Source organism: Apus apus, chromosome 5, assembly GCF_020740795.1.
Source record: "Apus apus isolate bApuApu2 chromosome 5, bApuApu2.pri.cur, whole genome shotgun sequence".
NCBI lineage: Eukaryota > Metazoa > Chordata > Aves > Apodiformes > Apodidae > Apus > Apus apus.
Genome location: NC_067286.1, coordinates 66,411,617 through 66,419,381, shown reverse-complemented (window position 1 = coordinate 66,419,381; position 7,765 = coordinate 66,411,617). Strand labels below are relative to the sequence as shown.

The 7,765-nt window shown below is 48.2% G+C and overlaps 1 protein-coding gene across 14 annotated transcripts in view; it reads right to left on the bottom strand.

Moving 5' to 3' along the window:
* LOC127385746 (uncharacterized) overlaps window positions 1-7,765 on the bottom strand; it is a 47,099-nt gene that overhangs the window by 22,809 nt on the left and 16,525 nt on the right. For 13 of the 14 annotated variants that reach the window (XR_007889736.1, XR_007889735.1, XR_007889737.1 and 10 more), the window contains exons 1-3: window positions 4,775-5,325; window positions 3,372-4,447; window positions 1,248-1,350 (exon numbers count right to left, since the gene is read on the bottom strand). The gene's annotated coding sequence lies outside the window, so the exon portion shown is untranslated. Of the gene's footprint in view, window positions 1-1,247; window positions 1,351-3,371; window positions 4,448-4,774; window positions 5,326-7,765 lie in introns of those variants that run through there. The other variant, XM_051621819.1, reaches the window with a different exon arrangement.

Genomic DNA, 7,765 nt, shown 5'->3' with positions numbered 1-7,765 from the left:
ACTGGCGCAAAGGAACTGGCAATGCTCTTGCCCCAAGGCAACAATCGACCCTTGACCATCCATCCCAGAAGAGTTCAGATCCTCAACAAGCTGCAAACCCCTGACCACCCTCCTCCCCTCAGGTGCTTTTCCCTCAGGGATCTTCCCGTCCCCATCAGGGATCTTCCGCCTCTCTTCCTCTCCTCAGGTGCTCCTCCCCCCTCAGGGATCTTCCCTCTATCCTCTTCGTCACAGGTGCTCTTCCCCTTCCCACCTCAGGGATCCATTTTTCCCCCTCAGGGATCTTCCCCCTCTCCTCTCCCTCTCAGCTGCTCTTCCCCTTCCCCTTTCCCCCTCAGGGATCGATCTCTCTCCCTCTCGCGCTCTTCCCGCCCTCCTCTCCCCCTCACGCGCTCTCCCCCCTCCCCTCTCCCCCTCCCCCAGGCGCGCGACTCTTCCCGCCCCGCGCTCGCGGCCGCTGCTCCCCCCGCCCCCGCTAGAGACGCCCCCGCGAGACGCCCGCGCGCTTCCCGCCGCAGGGGGCACGCGCCCCGCCCGCCCCGCCCCTCCCCGGGCGGGTCCCCCCCCCGCAGGCGCGCGACCCCCGCTCAGGCGCCCCCCCCCAACCGTCCGACCCCTCCCCCCCCTCCCGGCGGGGACGGGAGAGAGAAATAAAGAGGGAGGGTAAGAAAGGGGGGGGGGGGAGCGAGAAAAGGGGCGGGAAAGGGGGGAAGCCGGGGGGGGGGGGGGCGGCAAGACAGACGGAATGGGGGTGCTAAAGCAGGAAAGGGGGCAAGAAAGCAAGGAAGAAAAGATGCAGCCAGAAAGAAAAGATACTTTGTAGAAAGAAAGCCATGTGGAGAGAAAGGAAGAAATAAATTCAGATATAAATTTTTAAAGATATTAAGAAAGATTTAAAGAAATAAATACATTTGGAAAGAAAGAAATTCCTAAAGAAAGCAAGCATGCTTGTGTTGCTCTGCATCTAAACTGCTAACTTGAAAAAGAGAGAAAAATAAAGTAACAGTAGGAGTAGAAAAATTAACACCAACAACAATCAAATTCTACTTCAGGATAACAATGCCAAGTTCCATAAATAAGTGAAAACATTTGACCTCCAGGCACAAGAGGTGTCAGTGAAAATGCCATGAAAGCTGCATTTTAATTTGTCCACTTAATTTCTCCAGGAAGAACCACCCAAGGTCCCCTGCAATTAGAAGAGCTTTGAACTCTGCTGTTGAGGGGGAGAAAATAAGAAAAGGATTTACCTCAGCAGCAGCCTGCAAGTCTGTGTAATGCATCTGAGCTGGGAGAAGCTGCATCTTGAACCATTCCTCCAGAGCCTCATCTGTGGACCTTGTTACCTTTTAACTGACAAAGTGAAAATGCACCTGTCATTACAGCATAAGAAAAGACTGTTTCTGTTCTTCAGGTGCTTCCAACCTGATCCTGAAGAAGTCATTTAGGGGGAACAGCTGAATGTGATTGAGGAACCTCAACACTTTTGAGGGCAATAGGACCAGATACTGAACAGTGCATGGATAAATTTCAAGCTACTACAAAACCAGGATGAAATAAATTAATCATACAGAGCTTTGGGAAACAAGTACATACAAACAGAATGCATAAATCTGCATACATGCAAATCAGTCAGGAAACCATTAGAGAGGTATCATGTCATCCCTTGAGCTTTGCTTTTGCTCCCCTTTCAAAGATGCTCTGTACAACAACTGCACATCTCACAGGAGTTTATGGTGAGTCTGATTTGCATCATGCTATTTACCACTGTGCACAGCTCCCTTGCAGAAAGTTAAGAGAAAACCTGGAGATGGCTGTAGCTGTAGCAAGCACCTAACACTGCCTAGAAGTCCATGACATGCAGAAATATTGAATGTATTTTTACCAAAAGTTCCAGCTTTTGTTACTGTCACTCTGGCATCTTCCTCACAAGAGGAGGAGAAAAGATCTTGGAGAAAATGCAGGAGCAGGGGAAGTGTGAAGGAGATGTGAACACACAACAGCAGACCTTTGCTGGGAGACAGATGGGGGTGTTTAAACCTCCTGCTGAGATTCCCACTGATCCCTACTGAACATAGAAGAGCTGGAACCAGCTATCAGGCTCCAGGCAGCCAGGGAAAAATGCTGTGAATGACATCAGTCCTGTCCCTGCTCTTCTCTGAGGACTCATTCCCTCAAGATCAGAGCTGTGACTTTAGCAGGCCAAGCCCTGCTCAGAGACAGAGGTTATTTTAGAGTATTTTAGATTAGACAACAAATTAATTTCAAATTAGTGGGGGATGTTTTGACAATTTCTTTTAGCTTTGATAAAATCAGTAAGTGAAAGTGTTTGGTTAGGTAACAAAAATCAGTAAAAAAAAAAAAAAATCAGATGCCAAATGGTGTTCTTCCTCTTGCAGTCAGCATGGTTTTCCAGGTAAATTTCTTATTCTCCCTCCACTTCCCAACAAATTCTGGAAAATCTTTATTTGAAATTGTTAAAAGAATATTTTGGAAGTGCAGACTAATATTTCCAATATGTTTTTCTAGCCTCTTTTATTAATGTATTTTTTGGTACTAAAGCTTCTGTAAACAAAGTCTGCTAGGTCTATTAAGATGGAGATATTTTTACTACAATAGAATGAGTTTCTCCCCACACCAACTGGCACATATTAAAGTAACCCATGCTGCCTCTTAGGACCAGAGCTTTTTGCTTACATACCTATGAGATTTTGTGCATTGAGAACTAAACCAAGTCAGGCAATGCTGTTATATAAATAAAAAATTATTTATGTAACATTAAAATACTCTCAGGTCTCTGTATCTTCTTTTAACCTGATTAATAAAGTTTATCTCGGGATATAGTTCATCCTAATTTATGCATGTTACCTTTTCTTGGGTTTCACTGAGATAAGCTTCCTGGAGTTGATTTTCCACATAACTCACTCTTAGTCATGTAAAATCAATTTAAAAAAGAATAAATGGAAAATCCCAGCAGTTCAGCTGATAGACTGCTCAAAGAGACCATAGAACCCCACTTGGTAAAGAAATGCACCAGCTGAGATCAGTTTTGTTCATCTGAACTGTTGCTTTTTAAAGCACAGAATCTAATATGGGGAATTTCAGTTGTCCCTATAATAAGCAGAACACTGAAACTCATCTGAGCTACTTCAGAGTTTCACATTTCATTATCATTTTCCTCTTCTATCATGAGACAGAGAGCAGAAGCTCCTCTTGAGACTTGAGAATGTCTTCCCTGGTTGCTTTCTGCATAAAGATGAGTATTTTAACTGCATCTTCCAGTCCAAGTTCAAACACTAAGACCTCAGATCATGCACCTTAGGCAGAAAAATAAGGAAAACAGCAAAGCTCCAGAAATTAAAGATGGGATTTACCTCTGGCAGGTTTCCAGCAGTTGAAAGGGAGTATGAGAAATATTTGTTCAGCATCTGAACACACCAGTGGCTGGTATCTGCTTCAGGTGTCATGGTCAGTCTGCCTTGGGATTTCTCCAGCAAGTTCCTAGGAAATCAGGGGTATTTCCAGGAGGCTTGCCCAACACGGCCAGGTTTTACTCCACAAAAAAATCCAACTTATGAACCACAGTGTTTCCAGCTTTCCTAGAGGATGATCCTATTCCTATGCATGATTTTCTACAAAGAGCCTCCCAGAGACCAGGGTCTGGCGACAGCAGCTTGTGACTCCATTATGAAGTGAAAAATAATGCGTTATTAATTGATTAGCAACAAGTGTGTCACTTTTTCAAAGAAGTAAGTCTTATAAACAAGTCTGTGAAGTTCTGAAATTGTTCAGAATTATTTTTCCATCAATATTCTGAGTGCTGGTTTTTCTATCAATGTCTGCTTACATTTAAAAAAAGGCTGGGAAAGTGTGTTTGAGAAGCAGCACAAAAAAACATTTGAGGCCAAAAAAATCATTACGGATTGCAACAAAAGAGAAGTTTGGTACTTTCCATCAAGTCCATTTTCCAGCACAGATCTGGTCACCGCTTGTATGGAGACTTGTATGTCTCCATCTTAGACAAAAAAAGCATTTTGTGAAGAAATGGCTTCTTAGCAGGAAGAAGCCAACCTACACCAGGCTCTAAGTGTTATGCAGCTCTTCAATCAATGCAATAGGAAAGCTTAGGTTCTGTGGCAGGTCCCTCATGCACTGGGAAACACTTGGACCTGGAGGGGAAGCAAGTCTCTCCCATGCTGACAGTCTGGAACCACGGGGGAAGAGGATGACACGCAGGACTGGCACGGAGGTGGGAATCCTGCATCACTTCACTCACATGCTGACTGTGAGAGGATGCAGAAGGTGCTCTGGGGCCTTCCCAAATCTCTCCGGAGTCCTGACCACAAGCTGCCAAGCTGCTGTTTGTCTCTGGAAATGCAATGCACAGCACCAGGCCATCCTGAACAATCCAGGCAGGGACCCCAGGGGACTAGGAGGGCTTGTGTACCACCTATGAACACAACCAAGGGATGCTCCTAAAACAACTGACAACATGACACCTGAAAAAACACCTGCTACTTCAGCCCACTAGTCACTGCTCACCTCCCCCAAGTCACCTGCAGTGCTGATGTCCTGCTCTGCTCCTGGCTTTGTGCCTCCAAAATAAAAACCCCAACACCTAGAAGGCAGCCAACACAGCCACCACTTGCTTCTTCCCTCCAACACCGTCGCCCAAACTCACCTTCCAGCGCTCTGCTCCCTCCGTGCCTTTTGGCTTGTCCCTCTGCGTAACACTGCACCTCAAACCTGCTGCTTCAGCACCCCATCCATCACTCACCTTGCCAGAGGCCGCTCTGCTGATAACATCTCACTTCACACTTGGATTTGCACCCAGAAAATCCAGCCAGAGAAGCTCAAGCTTGTCAGAACCACCAGCTGTCCTGCCGATACTCCGGAGCTGCATGACTGTCCTTCTTCAGCCGGCACTCTGCTCCCCTCTTCCGTGCCCTTGGCCTTGCTGCTTGTTGCTCTGCATCTGAAACAACACAAACACACCCTGTAAAGCAAGTCACCTGCACAGCCACAGGTAGCTTGGTGAGGCCAGAGGTCTCTCTGCCTTTTGCATATACCTTCTCACTACAGCTAGAAGAAGAAAACCCAGCTAGGGAGCCCCATCTGTGCAAGCTAAGGCACCTTCCAGATCTGACCCGCTCCCCTTCCACACTAACTGCTGCTCCCAACCAGTCACGAGGTTCAGACTGGACCCCCTTGCTTTCTAAACTCCTTCTCAGAGGAGTCTAGGTGCGGCTGGATCCAATCCTAGCCCCGGACCATAAAGAAAAGTGAACACAACTGTGGCAGCTGCCTACACCTGTTTGCCCAGAGATGGACCGTTATGGTCTCTGCCAACAGAAACTGGTCCCAAACCAACTTACTTCCACCCCCCCCATAAGCTACACTACCCTGTCATCAGTACTGCTGCATCCCTGGGCAGGGAAGCTCCAACCCTCACACACAGACCAGGACTACACACGGACACCCCGAGTGTTATACCTCATTATACCAAAAGTGGGGTCATTCACCTACTATGCAAGATGCCAAATACATACAGAGCCAAGGTATTTTCATTTATTTCATTCATTTAGGCAAACACAGGGCGAGAGGCGGTAAGACACAAAGCTGCCCCCTGAAGTCACAAAACTCTACACATTCACACACTTTTGGTTAGTTTGCTCCACCTAATACATATTCACGGTTATTCTACTCTGATTGGTTAGTGAATTTCTCACTCTGATTTCGTGGTACAGGACACACGGTGGGTAGGTCTTCAGTTGGAGGTGGGCAGCCTAAATGCTGAAGGTCTGGTTTCCATATTGTTGATTTTGTCACGAGCAGACGTCGCTCAGCTACAGCAACTTCGGCAATTCTGCCACATTTTAAGAAAAGCACGTGCTTCCCCATCTTCTTGTTTCAACAAGATCAGGATCTTTGTTTCACAAGACCTTTGTAACTTTCTATAAGTCTCTTGTCCTTGCTCAGTAAAAGATTCCCATAGGGAAGATGATGCTGGCAGAGAAGCCCTACAGTGCCACGATGGCACAGATGCTCTAAAGCAGACCTGCCAAGGAGAGGAGATTGCAGCCACACACAAGAGAAAGCTGCCATCGAAGCCAGAATAAGGGATGTGTGAGAAGCCATGCTCGAAGACCCAAGACCAGTGAGGACACAGGGATGAAACCCCAGAAAATGACTCTGTGGAAACAGCAGACTCAAGAGCAGAGCTGCGGGCAGCACCTGGCTGGCCACCGCAAGAGATGAACGCTCAGGAACAGCCAGCAAGTGACACACACTAAAGAGATCCAAGCATGAAGCTGTAATTGTGAGATGAGAAGGGCTCAACAGGCTCTGTGCCAGTGAAGTGATGCATTCTGGACTCTTGGGAGGGCTACCGAGGTGCCTGCTGGTCACTGAGCTATGGAGGCACCAAGACCCAAGGAACATACAGTCTAAGACACAGAAAACAGACAACACGAAGTACACGCCAGACACAGGTTGGAGCTGCCCTGCCCATGCTGACATTGTGCTGAAGAGTAACCTGCTCCCTTTGCCTGCCCCAAGGGGACTGTGCCCTGCCAGTCCTCTCCCCTACACCAACTTTGAAACCCTCCGCCTCCAACCCCCAACCTTGTCCCCTCCTCCCAGCCCCTCCACTTAGCTTTCAGATGGCCAGGGCTCCGCAGCCTTCCTCCTCGACAAGCCATCCTCGCCGGGATGTTCCTGCCATCGCCAGGCTCCTCATAGTGATCTGGAAAAACAACGACAAACTCACAATTAGTACTGATAAGCATCACATCAGCCACTGCCAACCTCTTCAATATCCCCTGCTCAGAACCCCCATGGTGTTCTCCTCACCTGCTGGTTCCAGAATCAGATGCTGAGGCCATCCTTGCTTGTGGCATCTAAGATACCAAAAGACCCAAATCACTGCTGTGCTTGTGACAAGTACCACGACCCTCCTTGCTACCACCCTGGCTCACCCCAAACACCCACCCAACCCCAACGGCAGCCTGCACAGCACCTACACACCCAAAAGGTAGATGCTTCACTAAGTTCCCACAGGTAACTTTCTCCTAGACACCAACCTGGCTGACGCCTGTGTCATCTCCACAGATGGCCCGTTGGCATGCTGCTCCACTGCTCCAAGGCTGCAAAACTGAAGCAAACAGCACATGCTGAGACACTGCCTGAGCCCACAGTCTGCCCACAGCTATTCCCATCTACCACTCTCACCTTTGTGGCTCACCTGTCTGGCCTCTGATGGTCACAGGGTGCCACGTCCAGCCCTGTGTGCAGCCTGGAAAACACAAACAAGGGATGCTCATCACACACTGACAACACAACACCTGGAAAACAACTGCCAGTTCAGCCTGCTAATTGTCACTGACCTTGCTCAAGTCACCTCCTGTGCAGATCTCCCGCTTCCCTCCGTGCTTTGCACCTACAAAACAAACCCAAACCATGAGCCAGTTGATAGAGGCACCACTCACACCTTCCCTCACAACCCAGGGGACAACTCACCCAGACTCTTCAATACGCACCGACCCAGCTCCTCACCATGCTCTGCTCCTCTCCTCCATCACCCTCTGCTGCGTGGCTCCTCTCCCTGCATCTGAAAAAGCAGTAACAAGCAATCAGCCGGATGCAATTCCAGAGATTCCTATTTAGGAACATCTTCTAGATCCTAAGTACCTACAAGGGAGCTAAAAACCAAGTTAACATTACGCCCCACACATTCAGGCCTTAACACCCTGGACACCCAGCCTGCTTG